At 38.2% G+C, this 25,003-nt stretch overlaps 1 protein-coding gene across 3 annotated transcripts in view; it reads left to right on the top strand.

Annotated features, from left to right (window-relative positions):
* Positions 1-25,003, top strand: part of Mlf (myeloid leukemia factor) — a 185,822-nt gene that overhangs the window by 100,769 nt on the left and 60,050 nt on the right. The window lies entirely within an intron of this gene.

The following is a 25,003-nucleotide window of genomic DNA, read 5'->3' on the forward strand; positions in this document are numbered from 1 at the left end:
TCGAAGAAGATTGTAACTTCCAACGGTATTCTGCAAATATCCCACAGAATGGCATCACCTTCTACCCAAGGAACAACCACGAGTTTACAGGAATGGTGACTAAAATGGCATAACGTTACTTTCCTGCTGACAAGCAGCCAGAGACTTCATGATAACCGGTAGGTTCGTTGTCGGTCTGCAAGTTGCTTAGTGCAGAGCTTGAAGTCCCAGAAAATAGTAATTTTCTCAGTCATTTGAAGAGTAAACAAAATTATGTACATAAAAAAGTTGTTTAAAAAGAAGGGACATTTCACATATAGCCTACAGAGTTTACAGAAAATCAATAGTATGAGAATATTGAAGAAGACTGTTCTGGTTTTCCTATAAATCCCCAGTCTGTTCAGTTATTTTTAAATCATATGCATATCTAAACCTTCCCCTAGTGAGTATACTATCAATATGAACTTTGGTCAAAATCTGTCCAGCAGTGTTGATGGTGGAGCAGACGGACAGACACAAAAACTAAAAACCACTGGTACGTTGACCTAAGTCGGATAATTGTCTGAAAATTTGGCAAAACAAACTAAATTAGACAGCGGACCTCCTACTACTTTATTTATATAGATAAAACCTCTTTCTCTATGTTTATATTCTTTTACGTAATGCACATTCTCATGCATAGTGAATTAACTGCGTGATGGTCATTTTTACAAAATGATTCCTCAAATTTTGGTGTTGGCAGGAATTAATTTGTAATGCATTTAAATTTACCTTCGATATAAGCTTTGAATTGTTAGTGCAGTGGAATCTCCGTTTTTGGAGGGACCACAGGAAAAAGTAATCGGTATAAGAAAATGGAAAATCTGGGGGCGAATGGAAACCAACAATTCGCCTAAATTTCACAAAAATGAAATGTGCACAATTATAATCTTACAAACCACCCCTAAACCAAACATTACTACAGCCTCCAATGGTCCTTTGCCTAACGAGTAATGGGTGCTCAGCCCGAAAGTCTGTAGATTAAGAGGTGACGCATGGTCTGTGTGATGAATACTCTGTTGTAATTCCGTGCTCTAGATCAGGGTCACCATCTCGCCATTAGATAGCACCTCCAATAAAGGTAATCACGTAGGCTGAGTGGACGTGGAACCAGCTGTCATATCCAGGTAAATGTGTCTGACTTGGCCGGGAAACAAACCTAGGACCTCCGGGTGAGAGGCAGGCAAGTTAGACCTCGGGGCTGGCTTCCAACATTAATTACCGGTACACGAGTTAAAAATCTCTATACTTAAGATTCAGTTTTACTGGGGAGGTTTCCTGTGAAAACTACTTTCAGTTCAGCAACTTTGATCAGCTAAACTCTTTGAAAAATCCAATAACGCCTAGCCGAACAACAATCAACCACAAGTGGTTTTTAATTCTCTAATCTAAAAAAAACAAAAAGCACATTTAGATTCAAAAGTGCCCAACATGATGGTAAATTCCCGTCGTTTTTTAAAATCTTTTAATCTTCCATTGTAATTTGGTCATCGGTATACTGTATGTAGTCTGTTTCTGAAAATCTTGTACCATGGAAAATAGGCCTACAGGGACTTTTAAAGGTTATGTTGAACTTGAGAATATGGTTTTCAATGAAAGAATAAATTCTCAAAAGTTCTCGAATCCATTATATTCAGTTCTGCCAGTCGCTAATCAGAATCAAATTGGAAAGAGAAAAATACCATTTAAAAATTCAGAAAGTATGGTTATTTGTGACCTTGAACTTGGCTGGAAAACTTGCTCGCTGCACAAGTCGATACTAGTGGGAAATGATACAAACTTTTAAAATGCAAAATTGTGCAACTATAACAACTGCAGTTTTTATGCCATTTTAACCCTCTGTGGGTAGGGGCAGTAGAATAACACGCGGTATCCTCTGCTTGTCTTAAGAGGCGACTGAAAGTGGCCCCAGCGGTTCTGACCTTTGGAGCGTGGGTTGGCGACCACAGGGCCCTTAGCAGAGTCCTGGCATTGCTTCCACTTACTCAGGCCGGGCTCCTCACTTTCATTTATCCTATCCGACCTTCATTGGTCAACTCTTTTTTCCGACCCCGACGCTCAGTTTCCGAGGGCTAGGGTCTCTAATTTTTGTGCCTTTCTTGGCGCTTGTCTTTCTTGGCCGATACCTTCATTTTTCGAAGAGTCGGATCGCTTCCATTTTTCCATTTCTCTCTGATTAGTATTATATAGAGGATGGTTGCCTTGTTTTACTTCCTCTTAAAATAATAACCAACACCACTTATGACATTTTACACAAAAACATAAAATTCCCATTTTTATATTAGGACCAAAACAGTAATAGGCAATCCCAAGGCCTCCCATGCCTTTTATATTCAAAAGGTGCAGTATCTGTTCTGCTCTCAATAACATAATCATAAACAATAATATTAAAATTCTATATTTGTGTTAAGGAGGAGCAGTTTCGATTCCTGCCTAAAAGCGCAGCGACTATACAGTGCTCCGAGGAAAGTGCCGAAAACTTGTTCGGCGATACAGCCGGGGAAAAGAAAAAAAAAAATTAACATCTAACCCTGGACAGAATGTAGACGTCTTGCAAGTACAAACATTTGACGAAACTCGTTCTGTCTTCAAGTAGAGTTGTTGAAATGTGCTCTGTCTCTTTCCAATTGTGGGGCCACTCTCTGCTTTATGATTTCCAAGGATTCTCTAAACAATACCACCCGAATGCGATGCTAAGATGGTACCTTATGCAAGTTCGCCGATCGCTTTTCCAGTACAGTATGTTCTCTAATTATCGCATCCCCTGAGATTCGTTAAAAAGGTGAATAGTGCATAATCTTTCTTGGATTCGTCTGCTTTTGTTAGTTTGGTTTTGGGTTGGGATTCTATTTTGTGAATGATTTTGTTTATCATTTCTTTCTTGTATCCATTGTTTTTAGCTATGTCATGAATTAGTTGTAATTCTTTGTTTAGATCTTCTAACGGTATATTGAATGCTCTGTATCGTGCTGTAGTAATCTGCTCTTTTGTGTGTGTTGGGGTGAACGGAATCTATTTTAATTGTATTTGAGGTATGCATGGGTTTTCTGTATATTCTGTAAGAAAGGTGGTCTTCATGTCTAGTTATTATGTCCAAGTAGTTCAGATTGCGATTGTTTTCGGTTTCTATGGTACATTTTATATGGGAGTCTATTGTGTTGAGTTTATCTAATATATGTTTCATTTGTGGATCTATTGTCAATGATGACGAAAATGTCAACAAATCTACACCAAAAATAGATATTGTCTATTTTATTAATTGATGTGTGCTCTAAATGGTCGATGTAAATTTTGGCGAGTATTCCAGAAGCGGGAGATCCCATCGGTAAACCTTGTTGCTGATAAATAGTATCATGAAATTTAAAGAAGTTGTTGCTAATGGCAAAATTAAGTAATTTAATGAACTCTTCTATTTCTAAAGTGCTCGGAGTGCTGTGACTAACCTGATATAATGAACACACAAACGCGGTAAAACACAATCATTTTTCCTCAATAGGACAACATGTCGTAGACTATAAAGACAGTTTCACAAACATCGAGAAAAACATGCAAATCCTGAACAAAAAGCCCAAAGGCCCCCTACTCAACATAACAGAAGAATTTAACATCACTCTAGATCAGTATACCAATCCAAATTACAACATAAATGAAATCACAGAAAAAACTATCATCATCTTCAACATAGTTATCCCCGCCCTAAAGAACTCTTACCTTAAGATACAGTAGAAGTCCGTTATAGCGAGAATTCATAACAGCGAAAATGTGCTCGCTATAACGGATCGTCGTTATATCCGATGTTTGTATAAAAGTCGGAAAACCCTTCATGCACTTCAAAATCTTTATGAAACGGCAATCAGTTTGTTCAAAACTTGCGGTTCCGCAGATGATATCCACACTACGGCTTACTTGTTTGTTATTTTTCGTAATCCGATTCTACGTGAGAGTGTATGTTTAATTTCATTCTGAAAAAAAATATAGTTCCCTTTTTCTCCGAATCCAAGGTGAACCCCACTTTTTCCTTCAAAAAATTTAAATCAGGCTAAAAAAGATTTTTGTAAAATCATACAGGCCTACGCATTTTTAGACGCTGAACATTGACTTTCGTCAAGCCGTATTTCATTCTTTTTCTGCGGCTGCACAATTATTCTTTATTTCCGCGGGTTTAAGGACCATTAACTTAATATAGGCATCATAATACCGAAGAGAACTCGTTAAAAATTTTCCGGCAATACCTATTCCATGCGTCTCTACAATACAACGATCCATCAGGAAATTATTCTTGCTGTCTTTAAAACTGTTACTTTTACGCGGCGTCAGATATAACCGGCTACCGCTACACACACGTCTCGCTTGTCGGGTGCGGACAAATTCAACGGCTAGCGATGTATAGGCCTAATCGCGAAAGTTGAAAGTCAACGAACGAGTTTATTGCGCCACGGTATGGCCAACCGCTCTTGCGTTTTTCGTGCACATACCTCACAATTTCATCATCGACTTCTTTAAAGCGCCCTTGTTGCGGACCACTGAATGCATTTTTTGTGCAGTACGCATTTTTTAAGCTCTTTGTCTTCACGCTAACGCAAAATATTGGCTTTAGCTAGGCCTATGCCGTATTTTTCTTGGGGCTGCACAATTATTCTACATTTCCGAATGTTTAATAAACATTAACTTAAAATTGACATAATATCGACTAGAACCCGTTTTAAATTTGCCGGCAATACCTTTTCCACGTATCTTTACAATACGACGATCAATCACGAAAATATTCCTGCTGTCTATAAACCTTAATTTTACTAAGCGTCAAGAACAATAGACGCGTTATGACTCTGCCACTGCGTAGCCATGGCTTTCCTAAGAATTCGAAGGGTCGCATGTTTTGATGCCATTCTGCAGATTTGAGAAACACACAGGCACTATACACTGTAGAACCGGTAGCGATGTGTAGTAAAGAGGCGGTCGTTTGTCAATGAGTTCTGTGCGCGTGTGAAAAGCAGCAGCGTGGTTACCGCGGTAGTTGCTAGTGGTATCCATTAACTTACTGTTAGTCCGCGAATGCAACAACCCTTGAGTTTTCGCATGAGATTCTGAGGGGAAAAAAATATTTTGGATTCGGAGAAATACGGTATCATTCCAGAGATTTCTGTGGCAAACACCTCAGCTTTCTTCTTCAAACAGCGTCACCTAACCTAACCGTATATGTAGCCTATCATGAAAACATATTTGAAACGCATGTAGAGAAATAACCTCCTCGCGAAAAATTTACATGTCAATAGCCGTAACTAGACGCGAGAAGATAGGAAATTACCTCCGAAATCAGTGATGTACTCTGCCATATCTTGAGATGTATGATATTCTTACGTAATTTCCGTATATAACACTAAAATTAAGATATCGTTTATTCAGTATTTATTTTTACGAGTTAACTGCTATCCGCCACGTTATTTAAGCATTTATTACGAAAACGTGTTATAGTCTTTTCATTTCGAATTTTCTTTAGAGAACTGCAGTCGATGGGTATTACTTATCAACTCCAACGTCGCCTTTGAATATCAACGAGAGAGCTCGCAAATGCACAAAGTGAGAAAACTGTACCGTACCGAAGATGATCGATCTCATTTTGTTGCAAACGTTTCAGTTTTCTTATTCAAACAGCGTCACGTATCCTAACTTAACCGTACTATACGTATGATGAAAACGCACATCAAGCGCCGGTAGAGAAATTATACCTTTCTCGCTATAAATTTTCATAATAGCCTTTCCGTAATTTAACCAGACGCGACAAAATACAAACTAACCTATGAAATCAATTAAGCACTCTGCCATATCTCGAGGTGTATCCCATTCTTACTAAATTGCAGTATTTGGCCCCAAAATTACGCGGTCGTTTAGTCAGCCATAATTTTTAACTAGTTAACAACCGTTATCGGACACGTTATTTACGCATTTATTACGAAAATATGTTCTCTTTCATTTCGAATTTTCTTTACGGAACGGCTGTCGGCGGATATTACTAATCGACTCCGATATCGCCTTCGAATGTTGACGAGAGAAATCGCTAGTGCATATAGCGAGGAAACGATGCCGAAGGTAATCGATCGCATGCAATAACATCGCTGGGGTGCATAAATATTGGTAACGGAAAAAATCGCGCGCTTAATCGCTCGTAATAACGGATGCGCCAGTGATAGGGTTCTCGCTGTGACCGAAGGACGATGCACAGTTTAATATAGGGTATTTTAAGGGACAGGAAAAGTCGTTATAACGGAGTTCTCGTTATATGCCGTACTCGCTATAACGGACTTCTACTGTAATCGATAAACAGAACGCGACAGTAAAACATCAAACACATCCATCCCCACAACAGCAACTCTCCCTACCCCTCCTTCCCTTCCCCTCACAGCAGCTATTATAAGCCCAAGGATAACACGAAGTAGTACACAACAAGCTTGGATATCAAACACATCTCGGCCACACCAACTGTAGTAAGTACATACTGAAATTAGCACACACAACCCTTATACATTCCTCCAACATAAATATCACTCATAGCTCAATCTTATCTTCCACAGATAAATATAACATCACTGCACAGCTACAAATGGGAATGGAGCCACTACTTTGAACCCAGTGTCACTCAAATTCTATGGACGTCACGCGACAACATGATTTGATTTTAGCATAAGGCAACACACACAGCAGAGCTGAACATATTTTAGCCTAATTTTATCCATACGTCTGGCACCTTTTAAAAATGGGAAAGTGTTTTATTCTATGTACATACATGAAGACAAATCTTTTACTTATACAATTTTACAAGCAAACCATATCATTTAAACTCCAGGAACAGCAGCTGAGTGTACAATTGTGTAAATAAGACTTGAACACGGGAGTCAGCCGATGAATTGAACAACAAGACACGAACGTTCATGTGCATGAAGTGCTCCTATATATTGTATTCATCTTGTACATATATAAGTTTTAAGTAGAGGTGTGTTTTATCAACTAAAGACCTTAAACACACTATTTTAGACATACAATGCTTTGTTGCACATAGTGACATATACGGCAGTTCACGTTATGACATGCCCCACTTGGATGTGACCTAATGTTTATTATCGTATGGCATTCCTTTGACAATACAATCTTAACCCATCAGGTGGGAGTTGCGGCGAGATCTGCGGCTGCAAGTCGCTTGCTCGGTGGGGAACGTGGATATATCCGCCAATTCAATTTTTTTTTTCTCAGTTGCCTGCCTGGAGAGGTTCATTTCCTTTTCAGCAGCGTATTCTGGATGAGTCTGCCCTCTGATGTGAATTTTTTTTAAACTATGTTCTCCCAATACCAATGTGTCATCCACGAGTTGCAACATAAAGAACGCAGCTGAGTCCGGGCAAAAACGACCTAAGGCCTAATAGCTCCGCGCTGAAGCTTTAGCTCATCGCCTAATCGTCCCTTGGATGTAATAATATTGCTGTAGAAGGGATTTCTAGAGATTGTCACTGAACAGACCTCTCTGATAACATTTTAGAACTGTGACCTGATTTATTATCCCCAGTCTTAAGTTCTTTCACGACTGTAGTGTGTGCTTATCGCGAGTTGCACAACATTTTATTTATCGTACGCATCCGTAATAGTCATATTTCATGATTTCCATCCAAAGTGCTGAGACCAGGGTTCTATTCGGTCCTTTCTCTTACATTTTTTTCAGGTAAAATATCTATAACGAATTACCGGCCCCCGCTGTTAGAGGAAGGTGATTTACGGGTCATGCTAAACAAAATATTGGAATTTAGTGGCGAGAATTGTGATATTAGTTAAGTAAGTTCTGCCGAAGGGGAATTCGTGACAGGAAATTACCTTGAATAAGTACTGCAAACTCGAATATACAGGGTTTGGGCGTAGCTGATTCGAATGTTCAGCAGTCGCAATAGAGGCAACACGTGTTAGATTCCAGTTCAAATAGCGATCATGACAGTGACAATTGTGACGATAATCCTGTTTACAATCCAACCATTGCAAGTTCTTGGTCAACTTATACTGAAAATGGACAAAGAAATTCCTGCTTTGATCCAAATTTCCACCGTGATGTAAAGAGATTGTTTTTAGGGAAAACTAAGCTGAGCGAAATATTTTAATAACTTTTTTATTACGAGATATGCCAGAACATAGCTGAGCAGACAAAAGATGCCGAGCAGGAAATCGCATATAAAGGAAGGAATCAAGATCAAGACCGTGATCGGGCAAATAAGGACGAAATAAAGCTGCTTATGGCCATTCTGTTGCCGCAGGGGATTGTATAGAAACCTAAATTAGGACACTATTTCTCGCAATCGCTTGTTTACTATACCTATTTCCTATGAGCTGATGGCACAGAGGAGATTTGTTTTCTCGCCAGACTGAGTGGCCTGGCCGGCCTCCTGACCCCAACTTGGCAGGTTCGATTCTGGCTCAGACCGGTGGTATTTGAAGGTGCTCAAATACGTCAGCCTCTTGTCTGTAGATTTACTAGCTTGCAAAAGAACTCCTGTGGTACTAAATCCCAGCACCTCAGTGTCTCCGAAAACCGTAAAAGTAGTTAGTGGGACGTGAGGCAAATAATATTATTATTATTATTATTATTATTATTATTATTATTATTATTATTATTATTATTATTATTAGATTTTCCTCCACAGCTTATTACATATCTCTGACAATGGGGTGAATAATGCACAAATTCCTCCTAAAATATACGAGATAAATCCAATATCTGACCACCTGTTAGCAAAATTTTCGGAAGCTTATACACCTGATGGCAAAATGTCAATTGATAAGAACCTCTTGCTATGTAAAGGGTGGCTAGGGTGGAAAGTTTACATAACAAGAAAATGATCGCGTTTCGGAATGGAATTCTATAAATTATGTGAAGGCGAGACAGGTTATATAATATGACCTGCTTCCGTGTGTATCATAATGAACAGCTGTAAAAGACATAACACTGTAAAGACTGTAAATACTGTAAATATTACCTGTATTGTAGTGTAATATAGTCCGTTTATGTCACTTATGAATTGTAGTGAGTCTATATAAACTTGATCCCTCGAAAGCGCTAACCAACATAACAGAAAATTTCGTGAATATTATAATTTATTCCAATGTATATCTTTTAATTACATAAACTTTGTAAATCTAAAATTTACGTATACGGAAACATTTATTTACAAGCAGAGATTCATAGTAAACTGCCTAAAATATTCAGGTGAAAGTTATTGTATAAACAAAAACCAGAGCTTTGCACAAAATATTGAGAAATTACAATAATCAAATTTTTCAACAATTAAATACATCATATTCAAGCAAATATTCCTCTTTTGGCCCTTCAATAGTTGATTTTAGTCTAAGATTGTTTTTAATCAAGTAATTAAATATTTCCTTCAATCAGGAAAATCGGTCCTCACCTGAGGGTGAACTAATGTGTACTGAGCTCCCCGCTTAAGGGGTTAATCATAGCTTAATCACATAGATATGTATGCATGATTCAGCTGAAGATGACCTTATGTAAAGGGTCGAAACCGGTCCTGTAGCATAAGTGCAATGAACAAGTATTTATAGGTGGAAATCCTTTCCTATTTCTAATTACATAAAGATATGCCAAAATATTTATATCTGTGCAATACATTAAATTCATAAATTAGGTTTGAGCTTTGGATGTCTCTTTCTATCTCAGATACGCATCTATCACCTTATTACCTTCAAATCACTGAAAATACATTGAAAGGACGTCTCCTTTCAGAGCCACTTAACACACAGAAAACCTTATTATATAAACTTATCCTATTACAAAACTGTACACGTATCTTTCCTAAAGGCATATCTCCTTTACGGCATGAATTATTTAATTTGATTTATCCTTCAATTTATTTATCACAATATCATACCTGCCAACTCTTCCGATTTACCTGGAAACTTTCAGATTTTTAACTCTTCTTCCGGTTTTCAGATTTATTTTTATTTCTTCCTATTTTTGACCAATATAACCTCCAGTACAGTCAGTACTCTTCCCTTAGGACGAATTCTTATGTGCTTGTGTAATTTATGCAACCTCATTTTTAAGCATATTTACCGGTATTTGATGCTTTATTTGGCGGGCGGATCATCCATCGCCTTCGTGTATCGTATTTCCTGCTCACTACAGCAGCGTGTGTGCTGTTCAGGTGGGAATTCGGGACTGCAATCGTCCTACGAGTCAGGTCATGCGCACTAGCGACCGCTAAGGACTCCGTTGATCGGGACGAAAGAGTGAGTTTCTTATTGTGTAGTTCGTGCGCTCTTTTCTGTGCGTAGTTTCGTTGGAGTTTTAGACCACGTGTTTTTTTCATGCTGTTCTGTGCTTTTCCCCTTGTTGAAGTCATATGTTAATAATGTAAGAGACATATTGATCTGTTTTGTATGTGGTGGTTTCGCATATTTCAGTGCTTTTGTGTTGATTAGAGTTCATAATTTTAATGACTTCAATGTATTTCAGAGAGTTGTCGTTGACAGTTTGTGGTATTTTCTCTTCACATGACTACAAAACATAACAAACGTTATGTCCAACTGTTCAGGGATACCTATACAACTGAGTTGCCGTTGCATTTTACAGTCTAATAAAGGAAACTATTATGCATTTTGTTCCGTGTGTCAGTGTGATATTATCTCGCATGGAGGGAAAACAGATATTGTAGCTCAGTGTCACACAGAAACACAAAGATAGTGCTAGCTGTCTCGAGAGGAACAAAAAATTAAGTAATTTTTTTTGTAGATGGGAAGGAAGATGATGCAGTCACTCGAGCAGAATGTTTGTTCACAGCGTTCATTGTTGAACATAACCTTGCATTGTCTTGTTCTGATCACGCAGGGCCATTGTTCAGAAAGATGTTCGCAGATTCAGACATTGCGAAGAAATATGTGTGTGCTAGAACAAAAACATCTGCCATAATTAATGAAATGGCCTGTGATGCAGATAGTAAGGTGATTCAAACTTTAAAGACTGAACCTTTTGCAATTTCAACTGATGGTAGCAATGATAAAGATAGTAAGCTCTATCCTAACGTCTCATTTTTCAACAAAGAATTGAAAAAGATTGAAAATCGTTTGCTATCCATGGAAAATTTGGAAGGCAGTTCTACTGGTATTAATATTTCTAATTTACTCCTGGATGTTCTGAAAAGATATGATGTTCCGCTGGCAAACTGTATAGCTTTTAGCGCAGATAATGCTTCTGTTATGGTGGGAAGAAAAACTGGTGTTGCTGCTAAACTAAGAGAGCAGTGCTAAAACATTAGTATTATGGGATGCCCATGTCATTTGATTAATTTGGCTGCCATGAATGGTGCAGACTCCCTTCCTGTCAAAATTGATGAGATGCTAATTGATATTTTTTATTATTTAGACAAAAGCTCGAAGAGAAGAGATCTCAAAATGTATCAAGCATTGTACCAAACTGATGTTAGAAAAATATTAAAGCATATGTGTACACGCTGGTTATCCTTGGGGAAATGTTCGGAAAGATCGATTTCAGAGTGGGAGCCACTTCGGAGTTTTTTTAAGGAAGAGGTAAAACGGTCCAGTGGCACAGACACATCTCTGAAGTATTTCCAAATTCCCAAGCTCAAGGCACATGAAGATACTGAAATGGAACGTGGTCCTTGTGTCAGTAGAGTACAAGACCAAGCTTCTGTTATTTCTGGAAAAAGGAAGGCGGAGAGTAGTTCATTTCCATCTGTGAAGAAAATAAAGGAGTCTAGTTGCACTGCCAGTATTTCACGAGAGGAGAGATTATTTCTTTTTCTGTCTTCAAACTTTACTAAAGCATTTTGCTTATTTCTGGCATTTATCATCCCTACATTTGAGAAAACTAATAAAGTCACAAGCACCTCACAATCATGTCATAAGATCAATGCTGACGGATATGTTGAAGGACATTCTGTTCAGGTTTGTTAAGCCAGTGGTTATAAAAAAATATCCTATAGTTTTAGAAGTGGTCTATCATACGAGAGAGAATCAGAAAGCTGATGATGATTTACTAATTGGCTGTTCAACATCTCGTCTTATAGAAAATCTGGCACCTGAGGAGAAGAAAAACTTTTATTTGCACGCCAGGAACTATTTTATTGCAGTTTGTGATTATATTATTCATAAATTTAATTTGAATAGTGATGTTTATGTTAATGCTCAAGTAGTTCAGATAAATTCTTTGCAGATTTCTTCCTTCAATGCCATAAAGTATTTTGTTTCAGAGTTTCCTGTTATATTGCCAGTGAAAGATGGTGAAGATGACCAAGAAGCAATGGATGCATTACAGTGCCAGTTTTGTGCTCTCCAGGTGGAAGATTTACCATTGTCTGTTGTGCAAGAAGAAAGAGTAGATTGTTCTTGGTCTGTTATAGGGGATATACGAGGTGCAGATGGGCGTTTCAAATATGATAGAATCGCAAAAGTAATGCTCTCAATATTGACAATTCCACACAGCAATGCACAATGCAGAGTGTGAAAGATTGTTAAGCCAGGTAAAAAAGACGACACAATTCCGATCATCTCTGAATGACGAAAATCTCGGTAATCTATTGGTCGTCAAATCAAGTCTAAGTGGAAAGTGTTATGAGCAGCAGTATGACAGTGCATTGTTGAAGAGGGCAAAGTTAGCTGCCATTTCAATGCTAAACAAGTAAACACAGCAGTCTATCACCTAGATGTGTATATTCTTTACCATTTGGTAAGCTGTAGTCAGTTCTTGACTTATCTGTCTTAATTGTTACTATTCGTATGTATGTGTCATAAATGAGAATGATTATTAAGTACCTTTTCTTGCAATCGTTTTTGTTTTCTTAGTTTAAGATTTTAAATGTAATGGTTAATTCGCATTGTAACTGTGTGCCTTTTATCTTGTCCTCTTTTTACCGAGACCGTGGCGCAATACACTTGATGAAATCTAAGAATTAAAAAATCTTCCTATGATTTCTAAAAGTTGGCAGGTATGCAATATCCTGAGATCATGTTAGAGGTTTACTACAAATTCCTGAGCACATTTTAAACACTTGATAGTTATGTCACATTGTCTACGTTAATGACCGTGTCTAACTTATCGTACGGAGTATTAATTACTTCATAACGTCTGCTTCGTTGAGATTATCTATGCACTAATATTAACATGACATTTCAACGATGCTCCTATAAACAGTGAATATAGCAATCAGCAACCACTATCTTGTAACATATGATACATGATTAAACACTCACTAGAAGAAATAACATAACGCTCTGCATTGCATCTCCATGCAGAGAACAAGATCTTGGCACGATCCATCTCGATTGCCACTGATGGGCAACAGTCCTCGCCAGAATCTGGGACTTGAACCCAGGGACTTCGACATGTGGGGGGGTATCACAACCTGAAAACCCTATAGTGTTGGGTTTTGTTTACTTTAACCCTTTCGCACTCAGCGCGCCGATCTATCGGCGCGAGAGGTTATGACGAAAATGCTCACGGCGCCGATACATCGGCTCTGTCTTATTTACGGATTTTGGTCATTTGCGTAGCTGTTAAATCGTAACAGTTGATCGTGACGGTACATTAAAGCGTTGAATTTGCGTTTAACTCAACAGATATATCCACCAGCCCTACAAAATATTTTAATTTTCAACAAATGAAATCTGTTGACCGTGAATGTTTATGTTGTGGTTATTTGAAGTTGTTATTGCGTGGATCTGTTTTGATTGGCTTATGAATACAAGAAGTTGATCTTGCTATGAGTTCTGTTAATACTTTTTTTCGTTTCTTTGGTATATCGTGTGTTCGATGCACTTCGTAAACTACAATTTTACTGCTTTTCATAACTCCGTTGTTGCACGTGCTTGCGTCATCTTTTTATAGTAATGGCTAGGCCATATTCAAGGCCGAATGAGGCCGATGTCCATGAATTTTCAGATGATTTAGACAGTAATAATCACCTTCTTTTGCCGAAAGTGATTCCCGTTATGTGGGAAGCGACACGGTCGTAACTGCTCACCGTGCATCAGACCGCGAGGCCCTGACATCGATGACCGTTACATGTACACTGAATAAATTTGTGCAATGCCTCATGAGTGAATTGCAGCACACACATCATATTGATATCAAATTATTCAGAATTAAAAGTTCTTTCATCCACGTCTAAGAGTAAAGAAGGAAGACGCAACAATGTCTAATTTTTCTGTCATTGAAAACAATTTATTTAAAAAAAATTATTTTTGAAATTCAATAATTATTTTGGGCTTAACCAATAACAATAGTCCAAGGTATATTAATTTCTGAAATGCTCATAGTTTCCTGTATTAGTGTGATTAATTTTATTTTAATGTGTGTTAAACTCTTTACGTGTTGAATTTTTGTAATTTGCTTTGGAAAATCACAAAAATTGGTCTGAGTGTCTTCGAGCAAACACCTGCATATAGGCTGAGTGCCAAAGGGTTAATAAACCAAAATAATAGAAAGGTGGGAGGATTTCATTCATTTATCACATCTGGGATCTATAAGACGATGTCGTTTTCTTAATTTTATGCATGCCTGAGTTAAAGTAGAGGGAGAAAAGAGCGAACCAAATATGTCTCCCTTCACAACGTGGCAAGCAAACTTCGCTAGAGCTTCCCCTGACCATTCTCTCATAAAACTGTCAGACGGGTCGGTCCCCCCCCCCCCCGCACGCAAAGCAAAGCCTCACACTTTACCTGCTATTCTTAAATATTCGTATCATCACAAAGACGACTCTTTCTTCGACTCATTAACATTATCAGTGTAACATCATATACCAGCCTACATTTGGCCTCAATTATCTTATTCTCAGGTGGTGGTGGTGGTGGTGGTGATTGTTTTAAGAGGAAGTACAACTAGGCACTAACACTAATCAGAGAGAAAAATGGAAGGGATCCGACACTTCGAAAAATGAAGATATTGGCCAAAGAAAGACAAGGGCCACGAAGGGCGTGAAAATGAAAGACTCCCTAGTCCTCGCAAACCTAATAGCATCGGGGTCGGAAAAGAACAAGAGTTGACCAAGGGAGGTCGGATAGGGTAGATGAAAGGGAGGAGCCTGGCACAAGTGGAAGCAATGCCAGGACTCATCTAAAGGCCCCATGATTGCCAACCCACGCTCCAAAGTTCAGAGCCCTTGGGGCCCCTTTTAGTCGCCTCTTATGACAGGCAGGGGATACCGTGGGTGTTATTCTACTGCCCCCACCCACAGGGGGATATCTTATTCTCAAGGCGGCATTCTACATCGCCCTAATTATATATATTCAACAGGGGAACTCGTATATTTAACACTACTACACTCTCAAAATTACGAACTCGCATATCAGGTTTAGTCTTCTCATTCCTCATATCCCGAGAACATGCAAATTTAAATAGAACCTTCAAAAAATCGCGGCTAATCGTGATCTACATAATTCACTTACACCCCCACAGTCCCTTTGTTATCGAGGAGTTTGCAGTCTTAAATCTAGACAGGAGTTTCTACCATTATGTGATGTGCAATCAAGAATGAATAATCGGAAACTCTTATGATGAATGACAGCATTTAATTGTAACTGCAAGACGAATGGATCATACTACGAAATTTTATCCCGTTAAATTACGTCACGTCACCTATAAATTATGCTAGAGTCTTATAACTGTCATGCAATATTTTCCCATAATGAATGAAATAAGTGGATCAAACCACAAAGAAAATCTCCCAGAAAAATCTTACAAAAAAAACTACAATCCCTCTAAAGCACCGTATGGCCAAATAGAATTCAGAGTATTTACATGCATGCTACATATTTACGTTACTGTGACTATCATGCTCATATGTTAAAAAGTGTACTTAGCACTCAGATATCTGCCATCAGCTTTCCTCAGGAGGTACAGCCATGTATTTAAGCTGCCATCAGCATGCCTTCACTAACGGTGGCTCCCAGAATCGTTCTGTCGTTTCGTCTTCATGTTGGTTGAATGCTCATCTGGCGTCGGAGGCTCTTGAATATCACTGCTGCGTTGGCGTAACTGTACGGCGGACTGCTCACAAGGCGTCTTCAAACCTGGCGTTCTCGGAGGTCAAATATGCAAACGAGGAAGACAAATTTGTCATAAATGCATTAATTATGTCGTGCATTATAACTGTTATGAGTAGGATATTTATAAACTCGAGCACGCTAGCCCTATATTGGTATTTGTCCTGTATCGATACTTTCATTTGCATACTCCAGTTCTCCACAAGTAATTTAATCTCGGAGCATCACACACTAGCTGGTCACCATAACAGGATATGAATGTTAGGTATTAATATTATTTTAGTGGTCATTAGTCGACCCACTCCGTTTCACTAATCATTGATACGATATACAACTCGCTGCGTTTGAGAGAATACGGAGGGTGCTTCCTGAGCTACTAAAATGATAGTTAATAAGCCGCTCACTGTTATTAAAGGTTCAAGCCTTACTGTAACACTGCTACTGAACTATCCTTGTATTTAATTACTTCCTTCATTTAACCTCATTTATATAATTTGTATAATTTGGCATAATCCACCACATTCACTCAGATCGATTTCATAACTGCACACGTAATAATTCACTTCAATCGACTACCTTTTTTTTATAACCCCGTGCCGCTCTGACACATCGAAGTAAATTTTTTTTATCACATACGGGTCATAGCGAACCGAATTGAAGACGTAACTAATATTTGGTACTCGGCGCACTGTCACTCACTGTGTTGTCATTTACCACTACACAATACTGTTCAATAAGAACCTTCACAATGTGAAACACTGAATATTGAAACTGACTGTTCACTAAAGAATGGGTCTGCTTAGACTGCATGCACTGGATATACTGTGTATACTGCCCTCTTGCCACTCGCCTTTATAGAAAGAAGCCTTATTTTTTGGAGGGGGAGTCAGACCACGCCCCCTTATCCAACAACGGTCCGTTGGAAGGTATATTTAAAAGTTGAATTTGATACCAAATTAAAGCCTGTACATCCTTCTTTCCACTGATCAATTTTCGTTCCAAGTCCTTCGTGGGTTCGCCTGCAATCATCAAAGCGTCAGTATCAATTCTCAGTAAGTGCAGCCTGACTCCTGCGATTTTTCAGTTTTCCTGGTCCTGTCAGTCGGGCATCTGGTTTCACTCTCTTTATCCCATCAACTATCTGCGTACTTCCTATTATTCTTATTATGTAGAATGGTTTTCGGCATGATAAATCCGCATAAAATCTCCTCATTCATCGAAGTTGTAACTCGAAATTATCCATCAAGTATTTCAGAGTTATTAATCTTAATACCATTGAAACAGTTGGAAGCTACGCATTGGTACCACTAAATACTTAGGGAAATACATGGGGTGATATTGTCTCATATGTTGAGACTTCTTCTTTCAGGCTGTTTTGTGACCTCACTTCTGTCATGTGACATCTTTCTCGCTCCAGCTCTCTCGCTCAGAGGAAGAGCGAACTCCACTTACAAGCACTCGTACTCCCTCTTTCCCCAATTGCGCGCAACGAGAGGAGGGGCGCACGACTGTACGGCGGGCAGCTCGAATCCTGGAACTGTCAAGAACATCCTCGTTTGACGGCTCTTTAACGTAGAACTGTGCGGAAAACTGCATATTCTCTATGCAGGATGCGTCTTTATACATATGGCGATGTATGAATGGTTACAACATCACAAGAAATAATAATACATTTGTCTTTAACTAATGTAATGTCAGGAAATAATAAATGAACTTGTTAGAAATACTTAAGTCATATTAACACAAGAATGACAGAAAATATCTACAAAACAGCAGACTTAACAAATTCCATAATGGACCATTGGGAGCACAACCTGCAGCAAGGGAGAGGGAAATAGGTATTACTGACTTACAGTTTTAACTTGTTGGAACACAGGCGTAACATGATTTTATAGAGGTTTATGAAAAATAAACTATGAGAACTGTCATCAACGTTAGAGAAGCACCAGTAGACTATTCCAATCCCTCTACTACTGCCCTAAAAGGTGGTTCTGCTGGATCTTCTTCCACATCGCTGCTTTGTCTTCTTGCATCGTCACAAAGGTCTCCAACATCCATCTGTGGTGCTGAGGTTAGGATATAATCATCACAAGCAACAAATTCTTCGAATGTTGTGGCACTAGAGTCCTTTGATACAAATCCCCCTCCCCCTCCCCATCTTCCCCAATGTCATCAGTAGTGTCATCTTAATTGAAAAGGTCTGAAATGGCACCAGAAACTGGATGGCCAAAGCAGTTTTGAATAGTGTCTTTCAAGGCAAGAAATAGCTCTCTGAACCAGGGCCTTTCTGTAGTTCTTTCACAGAATGAATAATGCCAAGTTCCAAAGGCTGCAGGTGACTGGTGCAGTTAGGAGGAAAGAAAACCACTTTGGGTATTCTGCAGGAAAGATGTATGTGAAGGATGATCAGGACATCTATCACCAGCACTACCTTACTTCCTGCCAATCCCGTCTCACAATCCAACCTTTGTCAAAATTTTAGAAACATCTCCGATATCATCCACGCATTTTTGTTAAAATCATATTTACACGCTTGTAGCAAAAGACTAAAAATAACAAAAGTGTTGAAATAAAAATGGCGTTGTAAACATGTAGATGCATTACTTATGGTGTGACCTTCATAAATGTCACAATAGTAGAGGAAGAGCTGGTATTACACTATCTAAGAAAGATATTTGACACATTTCTTTGATAGGGAGTTCTTTAAACATCTTGGATTCTTAAATTTTCCAATAATTAGTGGGGTAATTTTTCACTCCCTTCGCTGTTAACACATAAAAACGCTGTCAGTCTTTCTTTACTTTTTTAGCTTCGTGGCATTTTTCTCCGCGAACAGCGTATGTCTTGGACGGGAGCATATTGTAAAATGCCCATTTTATCTGTGTTAAAAATATCCTTAGCATCATATCCTTCAAGAAGTCGAGGCAACGTTTACTTTTTCCAGTTCGCAACTGTTATCATTAACTTTCGCACTCTCGCCGTGGAGCGAAAGATTCTGCGGTTTTTAAAAATGATCAAACCAGCCATTAGAAGCAGCTTAAGTGTGACTTCTCGAACTTTTCGTTTAAGTATGTTCCGTCAATTGGAGCGTTCTCACTCTTTTCCCTTAAATGTTTTAAAGTCCCTCCTACAGCGAAGAATGGATATTCTTCTGTAAAACAGGGTCAAATCCACATATGCGGCACAAGTTCGCACCCGAGGTCCCACAGGTGTGGGAAAAGTGGTAGAAAAAGATGATTTTTGTCCCAGAACTGCACCCCACTTCCACAGTCTGAATAGCTTCCTTCTATTTCATGATTCCAAACAGTGTAGAGGGTGCCAAGTCACATTTGTTTGCCATCTGTGACAAAGGTACTTGGCTATCCCTTTCAACATTGCTAATGATGACCTTTTGTTGAAGAGTCAGCTTTTTACATTTAACAGCTATGATTAACGTAGTCCGCCGTAACTTACAGTACAAAATCTTATCACAGACACAAATGTAACTTGTAAAAACAACTTGCAACGCAGGAACAAAAACAGTGAATGAGGCTAGAAATATTCTTCAGTCTACGCCCTCCGCAGGATTCCTAAGCAGCGATTGGTGTTGCGGGATGGAAGTGCCTATCGGGTGTAACAGCGCTGCGGCTATCATTAGTGAAGATTCTCCTTTTTTCAGATGACTGGACATATTTAATTTCAGTGTGGGATTATTTATACATTTTTAAAATTTTATTATTAATTGCCATCATGGATGCTGTAAAATATGATGGTAGAAGTCTTGCTGGCTTGATGTACGATATGAAATTAATAATTTTTATGGATATTTTAAGGTCAACTAGATACTCATCCCGACAAAAATGTTCCTAACTCCCGAATCGTTCATGCAAATAATGTACTTTAAAGATTATTTTAATCTTTAATTAGCCGTAGAGGAGGTTAAACACTTTATTTGGATGTAAAATTTGGGGGAAATATCTTATTTACTTATTTATGTGAATACAGACTATGAACTAAAATCGCTCTAAAGGGCAAGTGGTTGGAGATAAATATATGCCATTCCAGACCTTTTTTTGTAGGGCTTGAACAGTTCTACATTTCGTACACTTACACTTGGGGTCTATCGATGACTGTTCAGGCAGCGTAAGCCATCGAAGCCACAACTTCATACTTGTTCCGTAATTTTTTCTAGAATACATTTTTCTTTTGTTCAATATCCATAGCAATTTTCAGTTTCTAATTGCTTTTAATCTTCTGAAATATCTCACTGTAAATCTCATGAAGTTTGCAAGAAACTTTCCTCCTAAATGTTTGTTTCGTGAAGTTACTTGTGTCTCGCAGCATGTACGCGTAAGTCAGTTACGACTCTAGGCCGTACAGCTAGTCTCGCCGGAAACTGCACTCCGCTCCCATACAGTTGTCATTCCAGTACTACCTATAGATCAATGAACATAACTAACCAACAGCATCAAGCATGACGGTGACTGCTGCTTGCCGGTAAGTGATTTCCAGAGGCAGCGCCAATTTATCATGGTTCCACACGTCGCTAAAGGAACACTTTCATTTAGCACATTTACTTCAGACTGAGGTTACATGAAAATGGAAGTTAATTATCATTTAAAACAAGTTTAGAAAAAAGTATCTTATCGCAAGTTTTCATTACAACGGGATGTACAATCTTAATTTATGTGAAATATATTCGATAAAAGTGGACTTTTCCTTATGTTGGGGTTCGTTAGAAGGGGGTTTAAATAACATTGTGCTCATGACGATTTGGCTCAGCCTTACGAAAATCTTCGTTAAAAGCGGACCTGTTAAAATGGTTCTACTGTAATTAGGATGCTCGCGGGACCACATAATCTGAACGAGTAAACCCAGATAACGTAGTTTCTGGAAACGGAAAATCGAGATTCCACTGTAGTTATGTTATATACAATAGAAGTTTGATATTATTCATTTGCATTTAATTTCCAGTATGCCATATCTGAAAATATACCAGGAATTTCATATGAGATTCTATAGGGTTAACAGCTGTTAAGAACTATCTAAAATTTTCTCCAGGCAGTTTGAATGATCTGCTTATGGTTATTACATCTGGAGTTGCAGATAACACTATCATGTTCTAATTTATGACGTAAGAGACTAGACTAGATCAGTGTAATAGCTCACTGTCTGCAAAGGCTTGACTGTCCTCTCTTAATAAAAAAAACCCGAGGATATGGTAACAATCGCCTGAGTGCTTAGAAAGTTGCATGGTGTACGACAACCCTTTGTCAAACAATACTCCAGTTTACCTCGGTTATCTTGTGTCGAGTTTCCATTCCAAGGTAATAGTGATGCTAGTTTCCCAGATTTTAGAATGGGAGAGACTTTTGTTGATTTCATTTGATTTGGAAAAGTATTGATTTTTATTGTTGGATTAAAAATAAAATGTGAGACTAGGATTTCTAGACATCCTTTTTTGTTTATATAAAGCTATTTGAACAGGACTTTCAGGTGTATTAGGTCTTGGTTTCTTTATTGCCAGTATTACTTCTGCTTACTGTATATACTGTACTCTATACAAAATGCATTTGAGATAGAATTCATATTAGGAATGCTGTATTGCACTTTTCTCCTTTGAGTATGTAAATTCGATATACTTAGCAAAACTGCCTAAAATTTCTTCTCTGTACTTTCACTGTCATTGTAAGGCTTATTTTCTTACATATTTCCCTTCCTTTCTTTAACTCCTCAAACCAGTAATATTCATTAACCCTGCAGTACTCTTACTACAGTAGTTGCTTTTAGCACATTATGAGACGGTGAGGAATGACTTTGGCCACAGTTTTGAATCCGACAAATCTACGACCGGCTTGATTGTGCCAAAACTCAAAGGTGCAAGTAGCAACATTCATGCCACCTGTGTGTGCTTAAAGATGTGGAATCCAATCCACTTTCTGACAGACCGAGCTCGATAGCTGCAGTCGCTTAAGCGCGGCCGGTATCTAGTTTTCTGGAGATAGTGGGTTCGAGCCCCACTGTCGGCAGCCCTGAATATGGTTTTCCGTGGTTTCCCATTTTCACACCAGGCAAATGCTGGGGCTGTACCTTAATTAAGGCCACAGCCGCTTCCTTCCCACTCCTAGCCCTTTCCTGTCCCATCGTCGCAATAAAACCTATGTGTCGGTGCAACATAAAGAAACTTGAAAAAATCCAACTTTCTGACAGATGTTAATTTTGTCTTCATTAGTAAGGAATTTCGTGACCTTTTCCCGTATCCATGTCTTGGTATCACAAGACAAAAATGCACCACGCTAGTCAACATAACAAGATTATATTCCTAATCCAGATATAGGCTATCACGCAACAAATACCGTATTTCACTGCTTAATAGTAGCACATGTTATACCAAAATTTTTGAAAATATAGATTGCGACAATTGTGTGGAAAATATTTTTCAATTAGTATTTGTATTACTGAAAAAAATGAATGTATAAGTAAATTGTATTTTATAGAAGGTGCATGTAATACTCTTGTATATAGGCCTACAGTATATCGAAATAATTAAAGTACTCCAAAATTCATAATTTGAAACAGTTCAGCGAACGATTCTCCAATCTGAAAATAAAAATTAATTTATAAAGTTAATTGTTGTTAATTGGTGTATAAAAATTAAAATCACACTAGCAAAAGATTATTGCATTGTTGTAAAATATGGTCGTCCTGGTAAACAGTTTACTCAAAATCTTGTCGCTATCGTTGGTTTCGGTATCTGATGCGCCGTTCTCGCCGCTGCTCATTCCAGTATCAGATTATTCATCACTCTGCCAGGCTGCGTCATCTTCAGATCTGTATAGTACATTTGAAATCTCAGTCCTTTTGAAGCTCTTGGAAACTAGTTCTGGTGGTGTAAGGTCCCAACTCTTAATTGTCCACGAGCATAATAAATCGAAGAATGGACGCTTATTATTTCCAGAGGAGATAAATTGATCGCTGCTATCATTCACTCGTAAAATCTACATAAGTGGCATTTAAATGATTTTTTAATACATATGTCCAGTGGCTGCAAAGTAGATGTTAGGCCACCAGGAATGGCTACCTGTCATGTCTTATTTTCATCAAGTTCCTTCACTTTCTTCATGAGGTAACTTCGGAAACTATCTAAAACAAGCTGAGCTGGCTGTTTCAGTAGTGCACCAGGCCTATCCAACACCACCTAGATAATGAGGCCTAACAACAGCGTGGTGATATCACACTATGGAGGGATGGCAATGCCGAGAAACGCGGAACATGATTAAACACAGACATGATTTTAATATTTTTTGTCAGTGGAATAATTTATTTACTAACAGATATCATTTAAATTTTGAAGTATACTGAATTATACTGTCATTACCGTATTTTAGTGACTGCCATTAAAGATAAACAGCAAACAGTTTTAAAACATGACAGCATCTTGCAATGTTAACTTACTTAGGCCCAATTGCTAACAGCTCAACAGGATGTTACAAATATATTTCAATTTAAATAGGCATTACATGATCTTAAAAGACTTAAAAGAAAACTAGCACATGTAATATTAGCATAGGCCTAACATCTGCGCTGATGTTGCATCACTGGCAGTATTTGCACATGAGCCTACAATGTTTCCTCCCTTGAAGTTCATGTATGGTTAAATGAGAATTTCACCTACCATCGATGTTACCAATTTGTCATTCTGTTCAAAACCTTGAACTTCATGTTTTATGTATTCCAGAAAGTATGTAAGTTTGTCCTAATATTGGATTACTATTCAGACCGGAGCCTACTCTTTTAAAAGTATTGACATGTGGCAAAATTAAATTGCTACTATGTCTCATAAATTCATGAACATCGCACGGCGCAATAGCCCTGAAGGGCTTGGCCTTGGCCCTGCTCAGCCCGAAGGCCTGCAGATTACGAGGTGTCTTGTATTCGGCAGGACGAATCATCTCGGCCGTTATTCTTATATTTCTAGACCAGGGCCGCTATCTCACCGTACGATAGCTTGCAAATGTAATCACTAGAGCCCGGATTTCCATGCAAATACATGTTTTTAAATAAACTGGTTAAACTTCTCAAACTTTGCAAATATTCATTTTATGACACGACGATTCCAAATAACCGTTCTTTTTCTGTGCATGTTTGCATGTTTTGGCCTTTTTAGGAGAAAGTGCGTGCATAATGCATATTTTGAAGATTTTCTATTTAATAGTGAATATTTGGACATTTATATCGCATAATATGGCTTTTTTTTCTGACTTTGGCATATATATAATGTTGAGTTACACGATAGTGTCTTTTATTAATGTTGATTTGCAAAATTTGTGACCGTTTTTCCACGTTACATGTCTATTATTGTGATACAGAGAGAAATAGAACATATTCCATGACATCCTACGTGACAACCAAAGTTAGTACATACCATAGAGATCCTATAATCCAATTTACCATCAATGAACTTAATCCCACTGATTAGGCTTAGCATCACTTAGTTGAATTTTTTTTTTTTTTTTTTTTTCCCGGTTTTAGGTCGTAGATAGTTTACCAGTAGATGTGCAAGTGGAATTCAGCAAAACAAATGAGCAGCAATACTTAATGTATATAAAATAAAATTTTGGAAAATTGCCTGCTGTGATAACAAAGTTGGAAACTACAGGTCTACCGCTTGTCGAATATTTAGCTGTTAATGAAGACATTGAAACGTGTCTGCAATCATCGCACGGAGAAGTAGCTACGACAGCTAGAGATAAGCTGAACAAAGCTATCCGTCAAATCCTGATTTTGATTTTGTCACGCTTATAAAAGACATTTTGTGTAGTAAAAATGCAAAGGATGTACAATTTGACCTCACATTGTCCCAAATGTCTTCATTTAAGTATGCACCTGTCAATTGTGACGTATGAATGTACTGACAGATAAACTGATGAGCTTAAGTCAAGAAAAGTTGGAAAAATTA

This window comes from Anabrus simplex, chromosome 1 (assembly GCF_040414725.1).
Source record: "Anabrus simplex isolate iqAnaSimp1 chromosome 1, ASM4041472v1, whole genome shotgun sequence".
In the NCBI taxonomy this organism is placed as follows: Eukaryota; Metazoa; Arthropoda; class Insecta; order Orthoptera; family Tettigoniidae; genus Anabrus; species Anabrus simplex.